The sequence below is a fragment of the Phocoena sinus genome, chromosome 9 (genome assembly GCF_008692025.1).
Source record: "Phocoena sinus isolate mPhoSin1 chromosome 9, mPhoSin1.pri, whole genome shotgun sequence".
NCBI classification, from domain to species: Eukaryota; Metazoa; Chordata; class Mammalia; order Artiodactyla; family Phocoenidae; genus Phocoena; species Phocoena sinus.
In genome coordinates, this window is record NC_045771.1 from 6,857,167 (window position 1) to 6,884,496 (window position 27,330).

Sequence of the window (27,330 nt, forward strand, 5' to 3'; positions counted from 1 at the left end):
AATACCTCTCTAGTATTAGGCATGTTTAAATATTTTAAATAACACTTAAGAGGGCTTACATGTAAGTAAGTAAGAGGACTTACATATCTTTGAGCCAACATTTGTTCATATTTCAGACATTTTCTAAGGATGGATTCCAAGAAATGGAATTACTACCAAGTCAAAGGGAATTAATTATTTAAAATAATCTCTGGTTTTACACTGCCCTTCCCCTCAAGAAAGATTGTACCAATTTACAGTCCCAATTTACAGTAGTAATATGATAATTACTGTTTTAATTGTTTTCCTAATTTGATAGGTGAAAAATGTTATGTTTTAATTTGCATTTCTTTGGTCTTCCTAAAATTTACCCTGATTTACTGAGATTGAGCACATCCTTGATGGCCTAAGTGGACATATTAAGGATATTTATTTGCAGCATTTTGTCTGTCGTAAATGATGGAAATTTGCTATAATCCCAACTTGCTATTAACCTTTCAGTTTTGTTCATATTCCTAAACTCTTAATGTTTAAATAACTACTGACATTTTCTGTTCGGATTTCTTCCATGCCTTCCCTGCTGTTCAGAAATTAGTTAGATATTCATTTATATTCTCTCACACTTTATGTTCGGTTTTGTTATACACAGTGCTTTAATCCACTTGGACTGTATTTTGATATACAAAAAGAAGTTTAGTTGCTACTTTAATTATTTTTCCCAAATGGCCAATTAAACTCTCCTAGCTTGATTTATGTAAATAACCTTTCCTTTCCCGTCTGACTTCGTGACTGCTCTACGTCGGGGCAGTAAAACGCCGTGGTTAAGTGTGTGGTTAAGTAAGCCCCGACAGCTTATTTCGCATCCTGCCCCCTCGGGTTCCTCCGCTGTGCCGCTGGGGTAGCAATCACAGCCCGCTCCCAGAGGGCTGTGGACGTCCTCAGCGCTCGGGAGGCACTCGCGATGATCTTTTATTACGTGGGTACATATACCATGGTGTTCTCCCAGGTCTGGCTGCCTTGCGCTGTTTTAGTAGATGTTCTAATATTTACAGTGGAAAAGTCCTCCAGTGTCGCTTCTGTTATTACTTTCGCAGTTTTCTTAGCTACCGTCACCTATTTCATTTTTGGAAATAAACGGTTCACCTTTTATTTACTAGGCCTGGTCTTCCGTTTACCTCTCAAGGAAGGAGCTCGAAAAGGACACTGCTTGATGCAGCTGGCAGACTAGCCAAGGTCTGCGCGGTTAGGGGAGCAGAGCCCCGAGGGGCATCAGAGCGCTGGGAAGAGGAGAGAGAGGCGGCGAAGACGAGGAGGAGGACGACGAGACCAAAAGCCGGAAAAGGGCAGATGGAGCAGAAGCAACGAGGCGGCCCGGGCTCAGGCCGGAGCTTGGCGCGCTGATAAGTCTCCGTCCGGGCGGCCTGGGTCTTCTCCAGGCAACAAGAGGGGCCCTGAACCTCTACCACCTCCGGCTGTGGGCAGAAGACTGTGACCAAATCAATCGTCCCACCGAACCTGGGGAGGAAAACCGGTTGGAGTTCTGAGCAGGAAGGCCCGCCTGGAGCGACCATAGGCAGCAAAACCCAAGGCAGAGGCTACGACGGTCGGCAGGGTCTGGGTGTGGCTGCACAGCTATAAAGGTGTGAGTTGAGAACATTTAAATACGTCAGGGGGTATAGCTCAGGGGTAGAGCATTTGACTGCAGATCAAGAGGTCTCCGGTTCGAATCCGGGTACCCCCTGCCCACCTAACATTTTGGAATTTCCAGGCTTCAGCAAGCCTGAGGCCCATGGCCTTCCTTCCTTGGGTCTCTGTAGTTCCAGCACCCCTCCACACTGAGAACAACACCCGCTGACTCTTTCCCATCTGGAGATGTTCCACCCGGAACAGCCACCTATGGATTGTGGAGAGGTACACAGTGTGGGAAGCCTCATTGGCTTCTTGTACTTTTCAAGGAAATGGGGGGAGCAGGATGCTGTCAGGGCCCCAGGAGGGTCCTGCTGCTCGTCAGAGTGTGGTAGATGGAAGGAGCCCCAGGGAGGAGTAAGAAGTTGGGGTTCTGGTCCCAGCACCACCATCACCCCACCTATTCTCATCAGCAGAAGGGGTGTCAGCCAGGAGCAATGAGGGCTGCTCCGCACAGGACAGAAGCAAGACTGGGGTCTGAGGACGGCTCTGGGGAGGCGTAGGAGACCCACAGATTTCCAGGTCCCTGGACAGACACTTTCAAGTGACTTTTTTCTGTAGACCAAAATATGTTTAATGAAAATACCTCTGATCCAGGTGCTAAAGTAACTGGTAAGCTTAAAGTATGCTAATCGAAAGGCACCCTGTGGGACTTCCCTGGTGGCCTAGTGGTTGGGATACTGTAGTTTCCCTGTAGGGGGCATGGGTTCGATCCCTGATGAAGGGACTGAGATCCTGCATGTTGTGTGGTGTGGCCATGAAACAAAAGGAAAAGTTTTAAACAACCAAAAAGCATTTTTAAAAAGTATTCTCAGTTGTAATTTTTTTGTATTGCAATATGTAAACATTTTAGCCACAAAATTTTCACATTCTCTTTTTGCTTCCATTCAAAGTACGTTTCTTCCACAAAAATATTTATAAGACACAGCTCTTGAAATGAGTATGATTCTTTGGAATATTTCACCAAATTTAGATGCTGCAAAATCATAAGCTTTGAAAATTTCATTCCCTTCAGGTACAGAATGTAAATTATCCAATTTAAATGAGGAGCTTCAGCCAAAGACTCCTTAGAGATATCGCAAATGCAATTTTAGAAATTCAGAATTAAATCCTGTACACCACGTGAAATTTCATTGTTTAACTTGTTCAGTTTCTCTCTTGCTTTTGCAAGAATACATTTCAATATCTTCCTGTTTGCAAATTTTGTTTTCATTTATTGCAACTCTCTAAAGTTTTCAAAAGCTGAAGTTTTGGGGCACACCATTTGTTGAAAACTTTGATTAAAGATTTCCAACAGGTTTGTGCAAAACACAAAAACAATTTTTGGTGCACATTTTTACAAAAAGAAAAGTTTAATACCAATGCCATTGCAGGACACTTAGGTTAATTCACAAAGTAGTTCTTCAAAGGTTTAAACATTTCTAAAATCTTAGTGGTATTGGGGACAGATGTGTTTTAAGAGACTGATTATATTGGTGGACCTACAAAATAATTCTATTCAGTAGCTATTTGTACTTTCTTATACATACTGCCATCATGAAATATTTTCTTGTATTAAATCAGCTGTGTCACAAAAGTAATTCAGTTTTTTAAAAACTTAAACAAAAAACCAATTCAGCTTTTATATGAATTGGTAGAATACCACAGCTTGTTTGGATGCACTTGTAAATTATGTGTGCGCCACAGTGCCAGTGATATTTCTGCTTAATTTGCTTACAACTTACTGATGGCTTCCTTGCTAAGAACATGGTTTATATTACAATGCTGTGCTCCGAAAATTTCATTCTTGTATTATTACTGCAAAAACAGAGAGTTCTATCTTCTATTGAAGTCTTAAATGGAGTTTATAACAGCCTTTGCAATAAGTCAGGTGTTTCACCTTGGACAAAATGAACTTCCAAAGCTTCACTTTGATTCCATGAACTGGATGCTGGGACTACAGACCTGAAAGCAGGACCATCCCCAGGGACAGACTTATGTGACCCTACCTAACAAGACTTTGTAGTTACTCAGCTTACCAACAACATGTGTTCCCCGGGATGGGGGTGCTCCTCAGAAAGGAGCTGGTGGAGAGGTTGGACAGAGGGGAGGAGAAGATGAAAGGAGGGCGGCTGTGGGGAGGCCTGAGGTTTAGATTCTGGAGCAGAAATCAAAACCTTTGAGGCCTGGTCCTGACCCTTGTGGGCAGCCCGAATGTGCCCAGGCATGAAAGGGACAGCAGATCAGTGCTTCTCAGTGGTTCTTGAGTTTGCCTAGGAATCTATTCATACTTTAATAACAATCTTAACCGTTTAGATATAGGCACACTGTGGCTGGTTTGCAGGGCCATCTTTTAATCTAGAGCCCGGTGCTGGCGCCTGCCCGGGTTATGACCACATTGTCACCACACTGTGCTGTAACAGTGTGATGACAGAAGAACAGAGGCAGACTTTGAAAGCAGCTCTTTTGCCCCTTAACTGTTTGTCCATTTCTGTGCCCCTCCAACCTTAAAGAACCTAATTATAGGAACTCCCGACTTGAGCTCTCCTGAGTGCACACCATGCCTTGTGTAACCTGTTGAGTCTTTTCCTAGATTAAAAGAAGGAAGAAGGAAGAATTAAGTAGTTAAGGAATGACCAGCTCTCTACCCGCAACAGCCCCCTTAGCAATCCTGCAGGCAGATCACACAAGCAAGATAACGTCTGGAGAGAGAGGCAGCCAGCCTGCAAGCAATGGAAAAGGATGCAGAGCCCGACCTCCTGCCTCGATGGTTCACTGAAATTCTTCCCCATTTTTCCCTTTAAAAACTGTCATGGCTGAGCAGAATCTTTGCAGTTGGTCTTGGGACATGAGTTCACCTTCTCCCCAGATTGCTGGCTTTTCTGATTAAAGCGTTTTTCGTTTCTACTGACACTTGCCTCTTGATTATTGGCTTTTGAGCAGCGAGCAGCCAACCCTGAGTTTGGTGACAACTTCAGCCTATGAGAGATGGATCTGGGCCAAGAGAGGCTGTCACTGGGTGTGTTAGCAGAGACAACAGAGGAGTTGGGGGACAGCTGGGTCTCCAGGCACGAGCAGCTTCACAAGCACATTGCAAAGAGCCTCTTCCAGCAAAATGATTTCATCTGAATTGCTATTAAGTTGAATGTTATTGGGTATGTGATTTTGTTTGTATTGATTTCTAAAACTGTTTTTGTCTTAATAGTGTATACAACTGTATGAAGCATTTACATCTAGTTTTGTGTACACATTTGTATACAGATATAAGCAGTACAATAAACTAAAATTAAGTTAGCCCTGGGGCACTAAGAAAAAAATGTTCCCTTTCAAAGGTGTACACACAACAAGAAACCAGTAAACTCGTTGTGTGGGGGCTGAGAGACAGAGATGGAATGGAGTCGGTTTTTCTCTGGTTGCTGTTTCGTACATTTTCGTTTCTGTGCCATATGAAAGCGCTACTCGTAAAAAACCTAATTCATTCAGAAATTTAGGAAACTTCAGTTCAAGCCATCTGACTCCCAGAAGCCTCTGGTGGGTCCTCTCAAGGCGCTGGGTTAGGTCCCCTCCCTAACAAACCCATTAGAAAAGGGGGAGAGTTTGCAGGGAGGTGGGGGAGAGGGACTGCTGGGGTCACAGGGCGGGGTGAAGGCTTGGCCCTGAGGCAGCGAGGCCCTGAGACCCACCCTCAAGGGCAGCTGAGTCGAGGCAAGATAAAGTGGTGGTCCTTTAACTCTTGATTCTGTCACTTTGGCTTTGTGATTTAGGGCAATTTGCTTCAATCCCCTGTGTCATTGTCACCCATGATGAGGGTGGTGGTGGACATAGCACTAACACAATAATTTTTAAAATTAGATACAGTATATGAAAGTCTTAGAACAGTTTATCTAGCACATTATAAGTGCTCGATAAACATCAGGTCTTAAAGTTATCACAGGTGTCTTTGGTGTGACTACCAAAGTGAGAAGTTCTGAGGAGAGATGATGTTCCAGTAGGGAGTGTAGCTCAGGGCTAGAGCATTTGACTACAAATCAAGAGGTTGCTGGTTCAAATCTGGATGCCCCCTTTAACTATCCCAAGCTTCCCTTTACTGGGAATTATCCCAAATTTCCCTTTGCTGGGCCTTCTGGTATTGCACCCCTTCTGTGTAACCAGCAAGAATGAGGATGTGGAAACTTTCCCTCGTTATTGCCAGGGAATTATCTAACCGCCTTACTTTTGGGGCTGCATTATAGGATTTAAACCAGCCCCCAGACCAGTTAGGAAGCTGGGTCTTAACACAGCTGGTAACCAAGGTTTCCTGCCCTCGAAAGATGCTCTCCCCCATCCCCCATCCAGCCGGGGAGGTTTTGTGCCTTTAACAACACAGAGAAGGGATGACCCTGTAGAATGCATGTTGTCAGTACTCAGCTTTCCAATTCCAACAGTGTGGGTGCTGGGGGATTCGGGGAATAAAGATCGGCACCCACTCTGTGCCAGCAGGGGGGCGTGGCATGGGCGTGGCCGGGAGAGCCAGGGAAGCTGGGAGGAGACACAGCGGGGACCAGCGTGGGATCAGAAGGTCACAATGTGGTCAAGACGACATTGAGGACCAGATGCCCACCGCACCCCCCAGCACTGTGGTACTCGGAAAGCCCTTTCAGGACTTAGGTGTGACACAGGGTGCGGGGGCGTTGGGGGAGTCCTGAGGTTGACTCATTAAATTTCTGCCACTCAGTAGGATGGGACACAAAATAGAGATCCAGTTGTTTTGTAGAGTTATCTTCTATCCCTCAATCTGTGGATTAAGATCTATCCACACTGAGCAGATCGCAGGGCTGAGAGGCTAGATGGAGGAGAGGGACGGGCATGTTCAGGAAGCGGGATGACAGAGTGCAATGATTTAGGAAGGATGCCTGAGGACACACTGCGCTTCCCAGTTCGGTGACTGTGAGTATTCTGGCCTCTAAAGAAGGAACGGGACTTTGGAACAGGAATAATGCATAATAATTTTCCGTGGCCTGAGAAACCCTCAAGAGCATTCAGTTCCCCTTTGCTCTGATTGCAGCCTCCGGAAGCAACTTTCTGATAGCTAATTTGGTTTCCCAGGTAACCTCGAGGGCATTCTGGCTTATTATGCATCCATCTCTCAGAGCCTGATTAGGGAGGTCCTGAAAGCCGGTCTAACCGGGTTGCATCACAAAGTCAGGGGTCTGGTGCTGCAGGGCTGGGAGCCAGGCTCCATACCTGATGGCCTCACTGAGGTGCTGCCAGGTAAGGACTCCAGTGAAGGGCAGGACCATGGGGGTTGGGAAGTGAAGGGCAGAGCGCAGGACCCCGGGGGGGGGGGGGGGGGGGGGGGGGGCGGGGCGGGTGACTGCTGATGGCAGCTGTGAGCCGCAGCACCCAGCCAGCCCCTCGGAGCCTTCCATCTTCACTCTTGGGAATCAGTCCTAGGGAAATCATCAGAGAAGTGGGCCAAGAAGTATGTTCATGTTCATCCAGTGTTGTTTTATAATCCTGGAAAAAAATCATCCACTTGCCAACACTCTTAACTCTTTTTTTCCCAAGAAAGGCAGACGTCACGTTCAGCGCCTCACTGGATGTGTCTGGAGTCTTGGAAGCTTGATGGGCCTACGTTCTCCTACAAATGGAGAGCTTGTTTGGAGGCTCTAGCAGGGGCACAGCTACTCCCATACCCTTGACCAAAGAACCACCCTCCTCTATCGGGGAAGGGCAATCTCACTTCAGAATAATCTGAATGAAATGTAGAAAATCGTATCCAATTGTATGGTACAACATAACCAAGAAACACTCAGACAGAAATGCAACGATGGCTCAGTACTACAAAATGTAGGACTGTACAGCAGGGGCTGTTTGAGTTCCAGAAGAAGTAAGCCCAAGGCCCATGCCAGGCCCTGTGGCTGTGCCAACTTCTGGGCTCACCCCTGCCCACTCCAAGAAAGCTGTAGCTTTCTTGGCCAGACGCCTCTCCTGGGGTAAGCCAAGACGCTGACAGCCTCCCATAGGTCCCAGGCCTTGGTCCCCTGGAAAGGAAACCAGAACAGAGAGTGGGAGATGAAGAAAAAGAAAAAAGAAATGAAGTATCTTAGATATTAAGGGGCTGGGTAGAGTTCCTCCTGTATTCAGTAATAATAATAATGAGGGAAGGGGGCGAGACGTGCTCTGGGAAGAGGGGTGTTTGGGTGGGCATAGGTACGCAAGCTCTGAGGAAGCGGAGCAGTTCTGACAGGTGTGCAGGTGGGTGCCCAGAGAAGCAGCTCAGGAAGCTCCCCAGGGAGACACAGGATGGTGAGAGCACAGCTTAGGAAAGATGGCAACTATGGAAGTGTCTTGTGAAAAAGGCATAGGCAGCTGGGGGTATAGCTCAGGGGTTGAGCATCTGACTGCAGATCAGGAGGTCCCTGGTTCAAATCCAGGTACCCGCTCTGTCATGACTGTTTTTCCCTCCAGTGGAAGTTATACCTCCTTCTTCTGTGGAGGCCCAGCCTCATGGAATCTAAATTTCCAACAAGGGGTAAAGACTTCAGTATTCCTCCTGTGACATCTCTCATGAGCTACATTTTCACCTCCTCAGCCATACTCATTTCCTGGAGGGGCAGAGGAAGTCTGCCCTAAGCTTTCTCTGTTTCCCTTGTGCCTAATTATTACCATCCTGATTTTATTTGTTTATACCAAGCTAGCTGCAAAAAAATAGGGTCTGAGACAGCTTGCAGTAAAAGATGCAATAAAAGTCCACCAATGGAGCAGGCATTAAAAGGTAAGGGCTGGGCTTCCCTTGTAGTACAGAGGTTCAGGATCTGCTTGCCAAAGCAGGGGACATGGGTTCGAGCCCCAGCCTGGGAAGATCCCACATGTCGTGGAGCAACTAAGCCCGTGTGCCACAACTACCGAGCCTGCACTCTAGAGCCTGTGAGCCATAACTATTGAAGCCCACGCGCCTAGAGCCCGCTCGCTGCAACTGGAGAGAGCCTGCGTGCAGCAACAAAGACCCAATGCAGCCAAAAATAAATTAAAAAAAAATAAATTTATTTAAAAAAAAAAAAGGCAAGGGCTGACTTACATGAGGTAGTCAAAGTCATAGAGACAGGGCTTCCCTGGTGGCGTAGTGGTTGAGAGTCCGCCTGCTGATGGAGGGGAGACGGGTTCGTTCCCCGGTCCGGGAAGATCCCATATGCCACGGAGCGGCTGGGCCCATGAGCCATAGCCACTGAGCCTGTGCATCCGGAGCCTGTGCTCCGCGGCGGGAGAGGCCACAACAGTGAGAGGCCCCAAAACACTTATCATCTTACCCATGTTTAAGTATACGGCTCAGTGGTATTAAGCACATTCATAATGTTGTACAATGATCCATCTCCAGAACTTTTTCATTTGCCAAACTGAAACTCTGTCCCCACTAATCAATAACTCCCCATTCCCCCCTCCGCCAGCCCCTGATACCCACCAGCCTTCTTTCCGTCTCTATGATTTTTTTTTTTTTTTTTTTGCGGTACTCCGGCCTCTCACTGTTGTGGCCTCTCCCTTTGCGGAGCACAGGCTGCGGACGCGCAGGTTCGGCGGCCATGGCTCATGGGCCCAGCCACTCCGCGGCATGTGGGATCTTCCCGGACTGGGGCACGAACCCGTGTCCCCTGCATCGGCAGGCAAACTCTCAACCACTGCGCCACCAGGGAAGCCCAGATGATAAGTCTTATGCTATGTGTATTTCACCACAATTTTTAAAATTCAAGGGAAAAATAAGGCAAGAACTGAACATTTGAGAGAGGATGTAAATTTATTATTCCCGAGAGCCCAGGTTAGGAGAAGCTACTGCTGCTGAATACAAAACGTATCTCTGAGTTTCCTGGTAATCAAACAGCAGTGAAAACATACCAGTTCATCAACTGAGCAAAATATTGTATTGGCTCTGAAAAACAGCAGGCATTCATATGATAGGTCTTTATAGATGGAAGGGTGGGAAGATGATGGTTATTGCCAGGGCAGCCAAGTACAGTCACAGAAGTTGTATATTACACAACTCCACCAATCACATTGTCCCTGGAGTTATGTAACATACAGACCCTAGATATTGTTCATATTTTATCCCCTTTACAAAAATGAGCATAAACTGTGCTCCACACACATATGTGTATAAATACATGTGTGTGTGTGTAGGGGGCAGAGCTCACTAGTTAACTATCCAAAATACATTCTTCCCTCTTGCTTAGTAATAGAACCCTGATTTTATACTGAGCATTTATGTTCCCAACTAAAAGACCACATTTCCTGACTTCTCGTTGGCTAGGGGAGGTAAATGAGTGATAAGAAGCAGTCATCAGACAAAAGTTCTGGGAAAACTTAAAAGAAGGACGAACATGACATATCCCCTTTTTGACCTAATTCATGCTTCCTACTTGGAGCATAGATGTGATGGCTGGAGTGCCAGCTGCCAACTTGGACCATGAGTCAACCTTGAGAATGGGACCCACATTTAAGGGAAGGCTGATCAGAGAGATAAAAAGAGCCTGTGTCCCTAAAGACACCCTGGAGTGCCCATGCCAGCCCTGGTCTGCTCACCTCCACATACTTTTTCAAAAGAAAGATAGCCATTTCTAGCATGTTTATACCTAGAGAAGACACAAATCCAGATGATTCTGAGACTCATGCCCTTTCCCCATCAACAGTTTTTCAAGCACCTAGCTCAGTAGATCTTAGTTACTCATTTAAAAAAGGCTCCTCTAACAAGGCCATTTCCTACACCAGGAACCTCCCATTGTTACAGTCAATGGGAGGCCCTCTCAGCTCCCCTGTAACAAGGTAAAGCAGTGCAGGAGAAAAGTCTACGGATGCAAGTTCCATGGTGCGCCCAGCTCTGCCTGGTTCAAGCCCACCTCTCTGCACGTTAAAGAGAGCCCAGGGGACCATGTGCATTTGGATTCTTCCTTGCCTGGAAGTTCCCCCAAGAACTTCCTTTCTTTCACATCAGAAATGCATGGTACAAGACAACATATAGACTGGGAGAAAATATTTGCAAGTGATGCAACCAACAAGGGCTTAATTCCCAAAATATACAAACAGCTCATACAATTCAATTAAAAAAAAAACAGTCCAATCTAAAAATGAGCAGAAGATCTAAATAGACATTTCTCCAAAGAAAATATACAGATGGCCAATAGGCACACAGAAAGATGCTCACCCTTGCCAATTATTAGAGAAATGCAAATCAACACTGCAATGAGGTACCACCTCACACCATCATTAAAAAGTCTACAAATAATGAATGCTGAGAGGGTGTGGGGAAAAGGGAACCCTCTACACTGTTGGTGGGAATGTAAACTGGTGCAGCCACTATGGAAAACAGTATGGCCCTTTCTCAAAAAACTAAAAATAAAGTTGCCATTTGATCCAGCAATCCCACTCCTGGGCATGTACCCAGACAAAACTATAATTCGAAAAGATACATGCACCCCTATGTTCATAGCAGCACTGTTCACAATAACCAAGACATGGAAACAACCTAAATGTCCATCAACAGGTGAATGGATAAAGAAGATGTGGTGTGTGTATATATATATATATATATATATATATATATATATATATATATAATGGAATATTACTCAGCCATTAAAAAGAATGAAATAATGCCATTTGCAGCAACGTGGATGGACCTAGAGATTATCATACTAAGCAAAGTAAGTCAGAAAGAGAAAGACAAATACCGTATGATATCACTTATATGTGGAATCTAAACTATGACACAAATGAACATATCTATGAAACAGGACAGACTCACAGACATAGAGAACAGACTTGTGGTTGCCCGGGGGTCGGGGGAGGGAGGTAGGGAATGATTGGGAGTTTGGGATTAGCAGATGCAAACTATTACATACAGGATGGATAAACAACAAGGTCCTACTGTATATCACAGGGAACCATATTCAATATCCTCTGATAAACCATAATGGAAAAGAATGTATATATGTTTAACTGAGTCACTTTTCTGTACAGCAGAAATTAACACAACATTGCAAATCAAATATGCTTCAATAAAATTAAAAAATAAATTAAAAAAAAAGAAATGCATGGTACTATGGTGAATGAGTCTGTACTGAGGAGCACAACAGCCACTCTCATTTCTAATTGGTTACCAGCAGCTGAATGCAGTTCCTAACTGGTGGAGTATGATTCTTCTAGCAGCTGGAGAAGGCAGCTCTACAGAGGTCTTGCGTAACTAACTTAGCAGAGTGATAAAGTCATCCCTAGATTTCAGAGGAATTCGTGGTCTGCTCAAAGTGTGGTCCAGGAACCAGCCCAAGACCTCTTTGTCGATGCTTAGAAATTCTACAATCTGACACTGGCCAGATCTGGCTGTAGTGGGTCTCAAAGTCCGCAAGTCTGATGTACTAGTATTGAGCTGTGACAGCTTTTTAAGAAACTAAAAATAAAGCTAGTCTTTGACCAAAGATAGTTGGAAACTCACTGCTTGAATTCATGCCCTTGGAGGTATGTTTCTCAGCATCCTTGGGCTGGAACAGTAAAGAACTTTAGGATTTAGTCTGCTGTGGCCATCAGGGCCTTGGGTGCCTGCCACAGAAGGTAGACTAAGCTGTAAACATTTATTAAAAATCTCTCTCTCTCTCTCTCTCTCTCTCTCTATATATATATATATATATATATATATATATATATATCACTAGGTAGGAGTGGTGGAAAAAGAGTCTGCAGACCAGCCTTCCAGGAACAATGACCCAAGCTAAGCTGCAGAACTGGTCTGATGAAAAACCACCACCACTGCATTGGTGCCGCCCAGCTGGAGATGCCAGTTTTCTTCCCAGAAACCAGCACGTGCACTACATCTGTACCAAACAAGCCCTGAACACTGGACAATGACACCATCCTTGCAAGCAAAACAGACTCTACACCTCCCTCTTCTCTCTTCAAACCTTACACGAGTACCTCTCATTATTGGAGCCTGGACCTATTCCAGAAACTCAAAGGAGCCTGGAGAACAGAGTTTTCTAGCTTCTCTTCTGAGGGTTTTGCAAGGAAAGAAATTCCCCATACACAACAAGGGCATTTGAAATGCTCTGCACAGTCAGAAAACATGAATATATCCTTTGCAATCACAGCAGATTTTTGAATACTTAGTATCAAAAGTAAGAATGCAAGTAATTTCATTATTAATTTTGTGTGTTAATTACATGTTGCAGTGATAATATTTTAGATATTTTGGGTTAAATAAATAGATCTTTAAAATTAACTTTAATAGTTACTTTTGCTTTTTAATGTGGCTACTAGAAAATATATAATTACATTTGGGGCTTGCATTATATTTATATTGGACAGTATTGCTCTGGATGAAGCATGACCTCAGAATATAAGACCTAAATAATGTTACCAATGTGGAAAGGGTGGATATATAATAAATGGTGCTGGGATAATTGGCTCCTAAAAAAAATCAAATAAGATCCCTACTTCACTCCATTACAAACAAATTCCAGATGGATTAAAGACCTAAATATAAACTCAAACTTTTGGAAGAATATACAAAATAAAATTGTCTTAGTCCATTGGGGTGCCATAACCAAATACCATAGACCCAGAAATTAGCACCCAGGGCACTAATCCCATTCATGAGGGCTCCACCCTCATGACCTGACCACCCCCCAAAGGCCCCACCTCCAAATATCATGACATTAGGGATTAGGTTTCAATGTATGAATTTGGGTGGGGGCACAAACATTGTTTATAAAATATGTATAACTCAGGGAAGGCTTTCTTAAACACAACCCCAAAAATCACAAACTATAAAAGATAAATTTGATTGTATCAAAATTTAAAGTTTTATATGACAAAAATTCCTTAGCAAGAGACCATGAATTTTGCAACACATATGGTGGAGAATAGATTTGCATAAGCAAGATGAAAAGTTTCTGGAGATTTGTTGCAAAACATCGTGAATATACTTAACACTATTGAACTGTCCACTTAAAAATGGCTAAGATGGTAAATTTATGTTATGTGTTTTTTACCACAATTAAAAATTTTTTTACCACAATTTAAAAAATATAAGGGGACTTCCCTGGTGGCACAGTGGTTAAGAATCTGCCTGCCAATGCAGGGGACACGGGTTCAAGCCCTGGTCCAAGAAGATTCCACATGCCATGGAGCAACTAAGCCCGTTTGCCACAACTACTGAAGCCCGCGCGCCTAGAGCCTGTGCTCCGCAACAAGAGAAGCCACCGCAATGAGAAGCCCTCGCGCGGCGATGAAGGCCACAACTAGAGAAAGCCCGTGCGCGGCAACGAAGACCCAACGCAGCCAAAAATAAATAATTTTTTAAAATAAAAATATAAGAATTCCTATAGAGCAATCAGAAAAAAAAAAAGGTTAACCCAACAGAAAAAATGGACAAAGAATAAGCAATTTACAGAAGATGTTCTTTTTATGACAAATAAACATATGAAAAGATGCTCAGCTTTGCTAGAAATCAAATAAATGAAAATTAATTAAAATAATAGAGGCACCATTTTCACCCCCCTGTCAAAAGTCAAGTGGAGATTTAACTAGATCGAAAGTCGGTGAGGGAGAAAATATTATTTACACTTGCTAACAATGAGTATAATTGGTACACTCACTGTGGAGAAAATCTTGGCAATCAAAATAGTAAAATAACTATTAAAATTATTTTAAAATTAAAAGTGTGCATACAATCCAGATATTTCATTTCTGGGTATATCCCCTTGAGAAATCCTAGCATAAATGCATCAGGAGATGTTCATCGCAGCATTACTGTTAATTTGTAAAAAACAGGAAACATTCTTAGTGTGTCCATTAATAGTGGAATAGATAAATAAAACTTCCTGGAGTCTTAGAATGTATAAAATAAAGCAATTAAAAGGAAGTTTTAACTGAGTGTCCACCATAAAATAGGTATCAGGTACCAAAGGCAGGAGTGAAATTTGAAAGTCAGGTCTGATAACCAGATGAGTCACCCACCTCGAGGGTATAAGAGGGTCAGGTTGTTGGAGATCAGAGTATGGGTAAGGAATACTTTTCTGGAGAGATGTGTTGTGAGTATCACTCTTAAGTCTAGCAAAGGGGTTTCACGGAGTCCACCGAAGACCTTGGTCCACGTGCCATGGAGTTGGGGTTTGCAGTGAGGTGTGTCCAGCACAGAACTCTGCAGGTGGAGAGGAGTCGGCCGCTCTTTGGAATTGGTCTGTGCTACCAGCGTGGGTGGGAACAAAGGGCACATGAGTATTTCCCGCAGGCCACACAGCCATTTTGGAGCAAATCAAACTCTGCTCAAGAGGATGGGTCGTGAACCCCAACAGAGAAAGTCTGTGTGACACAGATCCCGGAAAGCCAGGAGAAAAATGCTTTGCCAGGTCATGGGAGCAGTCGAATGTTCCCGATGGAGACCTCGCAGGAAACCCGAGGAAATGCGTGAGGAGTAATTTCCAACACTCTCCAGGCCCAGGGAAAGCAAACCTACCTCACCACAGTACTGATCAAGGAGGAGCTTTCTTATTCTCCTCGTCCTCTCCTCCCTCCCTTCCTCCTTCCCACCCTAAGTGCTGGGAACCAGTGCCCGTGGAGGAGAGAAAGGAAGGACCAAGTCCCAACTCTCCAACTTCTAGGGGTGGAGAGAAGTTGAAGTTGATTTCACAGGACTTCCCTGGTGGTCCAGTGGTTAGGGCTCTGCACTTTCACTGCTGAAGGCCTAGGTCCGATCCCTGGTCGGGGAACTAAGGTCCGGTGTGTGTGGCCTCCCCCTCAAAAAAAGTGAAGTCAATTTCAGAGTATTGATTATTACATGAGACTGGACATTTTAATTATGAATTCAGACTGTTACCTAAGTGTTATTATTAAAATCACTTGGGCAAGAGAAAGATCTCACTGAGAAAATTTAAATGGACAGTGAAAGGCAAAAATGAAGTTGCTTTTATTATTATCTCTTGGGTCCCACAAGTTCAATGTACCAGATACAAGAGCAATATAGATAACTCTTAAAAATATGATGTCATATGCAAAAGAATTTAAGATGCAAAACTATATATTTGCATTATGCCATTTGGGTTTTTAAAAGATACACAGAACAATACTAAATACTGTTACTGAATGTGAAAGTATTAAAAATGGGACTTGTATCTAAAATACATAAAGTTGTCAAAATTCAACCAAAAAAACCAGTTAGAAAATGGGCACAAAATATGAACAGACAGTTCACAGAAAAGGATATACAGATGGTAAATAAGCACTTGAAAAGGTGTCAACATCTTTAACCATTAGGGAAATGCACATTAAAACCACAATGGAATGTCACTACACACCTATCAGCACGACTGAAATGAAAAAGGTGATAACACCAGATGCTGGTGAGTACAGGAAAAATGGATCACTTGTATATTGCAGCTAGGAATGTAAAATGGTACAACCACTCTGCAAAACAGTTTGGTAAGATCTTACAAAACTAATTATACGCTTATATATGTGGTGGTTAATTTTGTGTGTCAACTCAACTGGGCCATGGGGTGCCCAGATACTTAGTCAAACAATACTCTGGGTGGGTCTGTGAGGGTGCTTTGGGATGAGATTGACACTGGGGGAAGCCAGCTGCCATGTCATGAGGATACATCAAGCAGGGGATAGAGGCCTCCTGCCAACATCTGTGTGAGTGAGCCAGCTTGGAGTGGCTCCTCCCACCCCAGTGAAACCTTCAGATGATGCAGCCCCCGCTGACATCTTATCCACAACCTCATGAGAGATCCTGAACCACAGCCGCCCAGCTAAGCCACCCCCAGATTCCAGAATCTCTGGAACTGCACGATATGATAAAGACTTACTGTTCTAAGCTGCTGAGTTTGGCGGTATGTTGTTATGCACCAACATCTAACTAATGCCGAGTCCTTCTGCCATCAACCCGACACCTGCCCTAGAATCAACCAAGCCTCTGGAACACTTTGGGGAATGACACAAAAGACAGTGATTGGGCGATGAGAGAGAAAGCCAAAGAAACAAAAAATTTAGAAAATTGATGTCGTCGCAGTTGGCAGGGGATGGCTAAAGGAAAGACAGGAAGAAGTGAGCAGTGTGGGGAAGGATACACATGAGGCAGAAGGCTAAAGTAACAATGTGAAAGTTCAAGTGCCTTAAACAGATGGGGAATTTGGAGGTGAGCTGGGAGAGATGCTTATCTCCGTCCCACTTTATAGGTTATTTGAAAGTGGGCTCAACTGAAAAGCTGCCGATGAGTCTCTGAGCTTTATCTTCTGCCTGTATATCAAGCCAGGTACAGACTTTGTTGTCCCAAACAGAACCTTCAGTGACCTTCCAAGCTGGTGCCAAGAAATGATGGTGTTTTTTGGAAAAGGAGGATAGTTATGGCATAAACGGGTCCAGGTACAATTGAGTGGGACTAACAGCTCTCTGCTGAGCCAGAATGGCCAGGCTGTGAGTGGAAGTGTAAAGTTTGTTAATTATAAGATCCCTCTGTCAGTGAGGGGTATAGCTTAGTGGTAGAGCATCTGACTGTAGCTCAAGAGGTCCCTGGTTCAAGTCCGGATTCCCCCTTGGAAAGTTCCCTTTTCCTCCTTGAGCTGAACTGACAATATTATGTCTCATAGAGACCACCCTCAAAAGGAGAGCCTGGCTGGAGCTTACAGTACCTTAGATGGCCACCGCTTATGAGTCAGGGTCCTGTCAGACACTTGGCCCTGTCTTGAAGATGAAGAACTAGACCAATTGCATCCCCAGTACCCTCTTTGAGGGTCTGTTTCATGGGATCCCAATGGTACCAATTTCCGTATTATTCAGGGTCCAGTCTGGGGACAAAAATTGCACTGGTCATTTTAACAGAAAGCACTTAATATAAAGAATTGTTAATCTGTGTGTCAGTTTCTTAGGGCTGCTGTGATAAAGTGCCACAAAATAGATGGCTTAAAGCTACAGACATTTATTGTCTCACAGTTCTGGAGGCTAGAAGTCTGAAATCCAGGTATGGGCAGGGCCAGGCTCCCTCTGAAGGCTCTTGGGGAGGGTCCTTCCTGGCCTCTCCCTAGCTTCTGGTGGTTGCTGGCAATCCTCAGCCTCCCTTGGCTTGTAGATGCATCACTCCAATCTCTGCCTCCAAGTTCACATGGCTGCATTCTCCCTGTGTGTCTCTCCTCTTCTTATAAGGACTCCATCATATTGGATTAAGGGTCCACCTGACTCCATTGTGATCTCATCTTAACTAATTACATCTTTCACGCCCCTCTCCAAGTAAGGTCACATTCTGAGGTACTGGGGGCCAGGATTCAACACATCTTTTGGGGGGGGTGGGGACACAATTTAACCCACAACAATTGGAAATCACAGGACTGAAAGGGTGAAAGGAAGATTAAGTATCATGGAGGGAGTACCTGCAAGAAACCACTCTGACTCCCGGGCTGTGGACACAACTGGAGGAGGATGAACTTACTCAATCTTACAAACCTGGGGAGGGTCTCTGTGGATCCAGGACCCCAACCCCTAAGGCGGGACCCCAACCCCTAAGGTGGTGCTAGTGTCCCTGAGGTGACATGACAAAGCTGGCCCTATGAGCACTAAACTGCAGGTGGCAATCCACTGGGATGGACTGTCACGGCCGGGGACACGGACAGGAACCCAGTAAGCAGGAAGGACAGAGCCCTGTTGGCAGGACCAACCAGGAATCCACCTGGCGAAGGACAAGAGAGGTTTACAGAGTCCCAGACCCAGCAGCACAGAGCAGAGCACAGAAAGGCGAACTGGGAGCTTAGAGACAATCATTTCTTCAGACGTTTCATCTCACCCAACAGTGAAAGGGTTGACTACATGGAGATCTGGGGCCACGGGAGAGAGGCCAGCCTGCATCCTAGGGTGTGGCATTGTATGCTCTGACCTATATCCGGTCCATGTGTGTCCTGTCTTCGAGGTGTTGCATGCTTGGCCAGGCCAGTGGGGACTTTGAGTCTCAGGTGCTCAGCACAAAAACCACCGTGGAGATGTCACTATAGACTCTTCCAGCTTTCGGGGAATGCTCCCCAGGTTATACCTCCTCCAGCACTGACAGTAGAGGCTGTGAGCTGTGCGAGAAAAGAGCCCGTTGCTTCTGCTAAGGCAGGGGGATGAGTTAGCAGTAAAGCAGGTCTGGCAACTCAGCCAACCCATTCTGAAGGGGCAACTGGGGCAGCACATGGAATGGTGTTAATTGGACCTTGCTGACATGGCAGGGCATATAGCTCAGGAGTAGAGCATTTGACTGCAGATCAAGAGGTCCCCAGTTCAAATCTGGGTGCCCCCTACCCTTTTAGTCACTAAAGGTGGTAAGGGAGTTCCAATTTCCTCTCCGCTTGCTGAATCTGGCTTTGTAGCAGGTAAAGAGTCAGAGAAGACCCTTCGGACCCAAGCAAGGCAGCTCTGCTCAGATGATGTGTTTGTCCCACTCCTCTGGTCTTTCCACTCTCCCCTCCCCTGGTCTACCATGCAATCCTGCTTGTACGTTGATCTCCTGGCTGAGGAAGAGGACTTTGTCCTTCGAAGGCAACCAGAGAGAAATCTGAGATCACCTACAGAGGAAGAATAGTTGAACTGCTGGCTGACTTCTCAACAGTTGCAAAGGAAGCCAGAAGCTAGCGCAGTAACACAAGCAATATGTTGAAAGGAGATATCAGCCAACTTAGAATTCTACTCCCAGCCAAACCATTCTTCGAGAACAGACACAAGCTGTCGGAGAGTTTATGGCCAACAGATGCTCACTAAAGAAAAATCTAAAATATATACTTTAGAGAAAAGTAAAATGATTCCATATAGGAGGTCTGAGATGCAAGAAGGAATGTTGAACAAAGAAATTGGTAGATATGCAAGTAGATCTAAAAGTCGTCCATATAACACAGTGTTAATGTCTAATTTATAAGGTGTTTTTTTTAAAAAAAGATAGAACTAAAATACTAGCTAACAATAATATTTTAGGAAAGGGCTCATAAGAATTAAAATGTCTTTATGCAGTTGGGAAAGAAGATGAAGATACTGATTAACTTTAGAGTTTTAAAATTTGCATGCAGAAATTTCTAGTGCATCATTTTAAAAGTTGTAGTTTTGCTGAGAAAAAGGAGGTACGGGAATGGAGGGTATATGCTGATAGTCTTGCTAAACACTCATTAATTCTAATAATTTATTTGTTGATTCTTTTAGATTTCCTACATAGATGACCATGTCAACTAAGAAATTTGAAATTTTAATTTCTTCTTTCCAATCCTTATTTTATCTCTTTTTCTTACCTTATCATAATGGCTAGAACCACCAGGATCATGTTGAAAAACGGTGTTGATGGTAGATATCTTGTTTTATTCTGATTTCAAATGAAAAGCTTTCAACATTTCACCATTAAGAACATGCTGTGTTGACTTTCCTGGTGGTGCAGTGGTTAAGAATCTGCCTGCCAATGCTAGGGGCCACGGGTTCGAACCCTGGTCCAGGAAGATCCCACATGCTGCGAAGAAACTAAACCTGTGCATGACAACTGAGCCTGCGCTCCAGAGCTCGTGGGCCACAACTACTGAGCCCGCGTGCTATAACTACTGAAGCGCACGTGCCTAGAACCTGTGCTCCACAACAAGAGAAGCCACCGCGATGAGAAGCCCACACACTGAAACAAAGAGTAGCCCCTGCTGGCTGCAACTAGAGAAAGCCCGCGCATGTAGCAAGGAAGACCCAACGCAGCCAAAAATAAATAAATAAAATAAATTTATTTTAAAAAAATGTTGTGGGCTACACTTTTTGTAAATGGTCTTTATCAGATTAAGGAATTTTCCTTCTATTTCTAGTTTGCAAAAAAATTTTTTTTATCATGGATCAATGTAGAATGTTCTCAAAACCACCCCTTTTATGCATCTATTGAGATAATAATATAATTTTTCTCCTTTAGTCTATTAACATGGTGAATTACACTTAATTGCTTTTTGTAAAATTAAAACACACTTTGCATTCCAGATATAAAACTAGCTTGGTCATGAAGTGCTATCATTTTCATATATTTGTGGATTCAGTTGTATAATAATTTATTTAATTTTGTGTACCTATATTTATGAGTGAGATTGGCCTATACATTTTTATATACTATCCTTGGTATCAAGGTTGTGCTAGCTTCACAAACTAAGTCGTACAATGTATACATCTTTTCTATGCTTAGAAAGGTTTTTATGCAAAAATAGAGTTATTTTGCATTAAGTATGTGATAAAACTCACCAGTGAAACCACCTTATCTGCATTTTGGGGGGGAAACTTTCAAATAACTGTTTTAATAAAATTACTATTTAAAACTAGAGGACTATTCATCTTTTCTGTTTCTTCTTGTGTCAGCTTTGGTAAGTTGTAGTGTTTTTAAAGTTCTTGCTAAATTTCCACATAACACAGTCGTAAAGTCCCTGGACTCTTAAAACATGATGCATGGATTCAGATTCTAGATCGTAACTGAGTGACCTTGGCAAAGTTGCTTAACTCTCTCAGCCTTAGTTTTGCCATATATAAAATGAGCATGATAATAGAAATGAGCGAAATAAGTACCTAGTTTGTGGAGTTGTTGTGAAGATAAATAAATTAGTATTTTAAAAGTATATAGAATAGTGCCTGCCACATGGTAAGTTCTTTGTACAGGTTTGTTAAATAGATTTAAATTTTTGTACATTATTTTTCGTAATGTTCTATGGTTATTATTTTAAAGACTGAAGCTTTTCATTTTCTTTTAATTTTTTAATTAAAACAAAAAAGTTTTCTGGCCACGCCACGCAGCATGTGGGACCTTAGTTCCCCGACCAGGGATTGAACCCGCACCCTTTGCATTGGAAGCGTGCAATCTTAACCACTGGACCACCAGGAAAGTCCCAATGCAGCTTTTTTTTAAATTTAATTTAATTTAATTTTTTATACAGCAGGCTCTTATTAGTTATCTATTTCATACATATTAGTGTATATATGTCAATCCCAATCTCCCAAGCAGTTTTTCTTTTTAATTCATGCTTTTGATTATTTTTGTCTTTCTTATTTTTCTTATCATTTTCACCAAAAGTTAATCAAACTTATTCTGATTTTCAAAGGCCAACTTTTGGCGTTGTTAGTCATCTCTGTTGCGTGTTTGTTTTCCATTTCATTGATTTCTGCTCTTCCTTGTATTTCCTTTGTTTCTTGTAGTGTTCTTTTTTTTAAAAAATTTTATTTATTTATTTATTTATTTATTTATTTCTGTCTGCATTGGGTCTTTGATGCTGCACGTGGGCTTTCTCTAGTTGCAGTGAGCAGGGGCTACTCTTCGTTGCAGTGTGAGGGCTTCTCATTACGGTGGCTTCTCTTGTTCTGGAGCACAGGATCTAGGCGCTCAGGCTTCAGTAGTTGTGGCTCACAGGCTCTAGAGCGCAGGTTCGGTAGTTGTAGCGCCCAGGCTTAGTTGCTCTGCGGCATGTGGGATCTTCCTGGACCAGGGCTCAAACCCATGGCCCCTGCACTGGCAGGCAGATTCTTAACCACTGCACCACCAGGGAAGCCCTCGTAGTGTTCTTTTATCCAGTTTTTTTCCCCTAACTTTTGACATGGATCCTTCGTTTATTTATATTTATTCTTCTTTCCTAGTATACTGCTCAAAGCTATAAGTATTCCTTTAAATGCTGATTTAGTATCTGTCAATGGATGAGTGGATAAAGAAAATGTGGTATATATACATATATATATACACACACACACACACATATATATATATAATGGAATACTATTCAGCCAGAAAGAAGAAAATCCTGCCATCTGTGACAACATGGATGGAACTGGAAAAAAAAAAAAAGTCAAACTCAGAAACAGAGAGAGTAGATTGGTGATTGCCAGGGGCTGGAGGGAGGGGGAAACGGGGAGATATTGGTCAAAGGATGCAAACTTGCAGGTATAATGAAGAAGTTCTGAGAATCTGCTGCACAGATTAATAATATTGTATTGTATACTTGAAAGCTGCTATGACAGTATATCTTAAGCACTCTCACCCGTCCCTGAAAAGGAAAGGTAACTATGTGAGGTGATTGCTGTGTTAATTAACTTGATCGCAGTAATCATTCCACAATGTATTTATATCATATCATCACATTGTACACTTCAAATACATTACAGTTTTATTTGTCAATTATGCTTCAATAAAGCTGAAGGGAAAAAGAAACTAAACAAAAAATTCTAAATTATTCATGATGCTTTTGTCTGATTCTATTAGTTAGTGAGAAAAGTATGTAAAAATTTCCCACTCTAATTCTAGATTTGTTTTCTTTGCTATTCTGTCAAGTTTTTGCCTGACATATTTTGAAGCTATATTATTAGAAACATAAAAGTTAGGAATTCTTATATCTACCTGGTAAATTCAGCCTTTTAGCATAAATTCGTGATCTTCTCATCTCTAATAATATCTCAGGTCTTCAAGTCTATTTTGTCTGATAATAATATACACCCACTTTCTTTTTGTTAATGTTCTACAAGTCATATATTTTTTCATTCTTTTACTTTCAATCTTTCTGTATGCCTAAGTTTTAGACGTGTCTTTTGTAAATAAAACATAGTTGGTTGTTTTAACTCAATGTGGTAATCATTGTCTTTTAATCTGGGGCATTTAATTTCTTTACTTTTAATGTAATTGCTGATGTTTTTGTATTCAAATCTACCACCTTATTTTGTGCTTCAATATGTGTCACTTACGTTTTTCTCTCCTTCTTCCTTTTTTTGTTTGACTGATTGAGATTTTTGTAATGCCATTATTTCCCCGTTAGTTTGAAAAATATAAATGCTATTTGTTCTATTTTAGTGATTATGCTAGAAACTCAATATGCATAGTTATTTTTCAGTCTCAAAGTCTGTGGCTAACCAATAGCATATCCTCCTCTTAGGTAATACAAACATCTTAGAATACTTTAACTCCACTTATTTTCCTCCCATCTTACGTTACTCCACATGTTGTTTTAACCTCATTATTGTTACTGTTTTATACAGTCAATGTTTGCTTAGATTTATTCATATACTTACTATTTCTTTGCCTCTTTCTTCCTTCCTAAATCTCTATCCTTCCATCCAGATCAGTTCCGAGCTGCTTAGAATATCCCCTTACGAATTTCCTTTAGTGCAGGCCTGGTGTTGATGAATTCTTTCAGTTTTGGTTTGTCTGAAATTGTCTTTATTTTACCTTCACTCATGAAGGATACTTTACCTGAGTACAGAATTTTATGTTAACAGTTACAGTGTTTCAGTACAGTCCCTCAGTATCCATAGGGGACTGGTTCCAGGATCTCCCACCCCAGATACTAAAATCCACAGATGTTCAAGTCCCTTATATAAAATGGCATAGTATTTGCATGTAACATATGTACATCCTCCCATATACTTTAAATCATCTCTAGATTACTTATAACACCTAATACAATATAAATGCTATATAAATAGTTGTCGGTGTGAGGCAAATTCAAGTTTTGCTGTGTGGAACTATTTGGAATTTTTTTCCAGATATTTTAATTCTGCACTTGGTTAAATCTGTAGATGCAGAACCCATGGATACCGAAGGCCAACTGTACACACAATTCCACTGCCTTCTGGCTTTCATTGTTGCTCTTGAGAACTCAGTTGTTAATTTAACTCACACTCCACTGAAAGTAATATGTCTTCTTTTTTATTATATTTTTAAGAGTTTCTTGTTATCTCCGATTTTCTGCAATTTTACTACAGTAACTCTAGGTATGGATTTCATCTTGCTTATTACGTTTGAGATTCATTAGGGCTCTTGAATGTAAGAACTGATGTCTTTCATTAGTTGTGAAATAATCTCAATGGCTGTCTCCTCAAATATTGCATCCACTTCATTCTCACCCATTTCTTCCAGGACTCCATTTAAATGGACATTAGACCACCTCATTGTAGCCTCTGTATTTACTACTCTCTATTCTGTGTTTGTCATACTTTTGTTTCTCCATGCTTTATTATGGATAGTTTCTCTTCCCAATGTTCCAATTCGTTGATTTTCTCTTTAGCTGAATCTATTCACTGGGTAGAACATAGACATATTCATTGAGTGTTTAATTTTAGTTATTGATTTTTAGATATAAAATTTCTAAAAACTCAAAAAAATTTTTCTAGGTTGTTCTCTTTTCAAATCTTCTTAGTCACTTTTTATGCTTTCCAGTTTCCTACTGAAATATTGAAGCTTGGCTTTTCTCTCCTTGAACACAGCAAGCACTGCCATTTTACAGTGCATTTCTGACAGTTCTAATTAAAAAGTCCCCGTGTTTAGTTATGTGATCTGTTGTTTCTGTTGATTTTCACTGATGGCATTTTGCTTCCCCGTGCACATAGTTATCCTTGACTGTGTGTTGAGCATTGTATTCAAAATTTTATTTGTAGAACTAACTCGAGGCTGGGGATAATAATATCTTCCTTCATTTGCTTTTTCCAGGGACCTGAGCAGCTCTAGCAGTCAAAGGACCTCAGCATAATGTCAAGGCTTGAGTTTTCTGGGCCTTTCAGATGTCACAAAGACCAGTCACAAATTCTTGCAGTGGCTGTTTTCTTTCAGTTCACCCTTACTCCTCAGGATTCAAGCCCAAAGCCAGAGACAGTTTTACCAGTGTCACTATTCAGGGGGGCCCAGAATTCTGATTTTTATCCCCCTAATCCTGGGAGGCTTCCAAAAGTTCCACTTAGCCTCTCAGCTGCCTCTTTTGGACTGAAAAACACACTCAGGGCCAAAACAGCCTGTAGTATGGAGCATTAACTTTCTGTTTCCCATCCTTTTCAAATCTCCACCTAGTATTTTCTGTCTAAGGTTAGTTCTTTGATTCTTTTAATGAGACGTTTTTAATAGTTTTCCAGCTTTTTAATTTGTCTTCATAGGAAAGAGTGTTTCAAATCACCTTATCCATTAAGGAACGTGGAGATTCTTTTGCAGGTTTCTTTTTACCATTTATACCTCTTAACTATTTTATCTGGATTTTTAGATCTTATTATATAAAGTAGGGTCTACTTTTAGGCGTTCTCACTAAGGAAATACTGACTGAGTTTCAAAAAAGAAAAAGTGGTAGGAGAGAAAGGAGGGAGAAGGGAGAATCAAGTGGTCCAAATCTGTGGTAGAGGCAACACCCTGAGAAATTCCCAGGGGGAGGAAAGAGGGTTTACTTTTGAAGTGGTTTTCAAATCTTTACAGTCACTTCTGGAAATTAGGAAGGAAGATGCATATACACCCTCTATACTTCTCAAGTGGTAGCAGCAAGAGCAAAGAGATAGCCTTCTTTCTGGAGATTACTGTAAGGTTGAGGAAATGAGAAACTGAAGTCTCCACACCAGCCATGAAGGACGAGTCCCCAGGGGGAGTGGGGGGGAAACTGGGTTAACTTCATCAGCCTCTTCAGAGAAATGTGACCTCAGTACCTCTTGTCTGTGTGATAGTCAAGGGAGGATACTTGGAGCTGGTCCTAGTCCGGACCCTAAATTTGTATAACAAGACATAGCACATTAATTTAAAATTCAAATGTGGAAGGAAGGGCCTGAAATTACAGTCTCTGTTTCAGTAATTGAAAATGTGAGCAAAGCAGGGGGCATGTGGATTTGAACCAGGCACCCATAGTTAACAGGAAAAGGCCATTGGTTCCGGGTCTTTAGTGAACCTCAGACTCAGCGCAGGGAGAGCCTCCTCCACACTCTGAGGCCTCAAGGAGGGTGCTCACTGTTTCACTCATTCATTCATTCAGTCAACAAACACTCATGGAACATGTTAGGTGCCAGGCCCTATCATCCATGTTGAGGACACAGAGACAAACAAAACATTGTCCCTGTTCTTCAGAGTCTTAGTCCAAATAGGAGACGAGCCCATGAACTAAAGCATTTGCAAAGGGTGGCAGAAGCCCAAGCAGAGAGCTCTGGGAGCAGGGAGTCGGAGCTACCCGGCCTGCGAAGTCAGGAGGGGCTTCTGGAGGTGATGGGCAAGGAGTTTGCTGGAAGAAGCAGCTGGAGAGGTTTTCCAGCCAAGGCAGGAATAAAATCACAGATAAATATGTGGGTCAGGTGTATCTGGAACTCAGTGAGGCTTGAGACTGATGTCACATATAAAGTGTGCTCATCAACCCAGGAGACACTGTGGAAGTCTGGTGATGAGTAGGACTCACTCACCACGACTGTCATTGGAGGAAGGCTTGTGACACACGGCACAACTAGCCATAACTTCAATTAATTAAAACCCCAGCTGTCTAATTGTAGACACGAGGAGGTACACAGGTTTGCCCAGGTAACATCAAGAACACCGCGTATACCCAAACATGGTAATGGAGTGCCCCAGGGCTGTGGGTGACAACTGCCTCTTTCCTATTTGATTTCTTATTTATTTATATTTACTTCTTATCACAGTTAAAAGTGACCTTAGCAAGGGGGTACCCAGATTTGAACCAGGGACCTCTTGATCTGCAGTCAAATGCTCTACGCCTGCGCTACAGCCACAAGCCTGCCTCTGCTGTGAACTGCACCTCTTGATCTGGGCACCTGACTGCCGTTTCTGGCCTCTTACAGCCCAGCTCCGGGAGCAGGCAGCCTGCCCCGCGACAGCCTGCTCTCACTACCATCACTCACTCACTCGCCCACCTCCAAACACCTACTGAACAGTTTCTATGTGCCAGACACATCCTTCCTTCTCCTTCCATTTTCTCTGGC

At 42.8% G+C, this 27,330-nt stretch overlaps 2 non-coding genes across 2 annotated transcripts; both read left to right on the forward strand.

Moving 5' to 3' along the window:
• The first annotated feature begins 1,648 nt into the window (after positions 1-1,648).
• Positions 1,649-1,720, forward strand: TRNAC-GCA. The gene has a single exon. It is a non-coding gene; the product is annotated as a tRNA-Cys (tRNA).
• Positions 1,721-7,997: 6,277 nt separating this feature from the next.
• Positions 7,998-8,069, forward strand: TRNAC-GCA. The gene has a single exon. It is a non-coding gene; the product is annotated as a tRNA-Cys (tRNA).
• Positions 8,070-27,330: the final 19,261 nt, after the last annotated feature.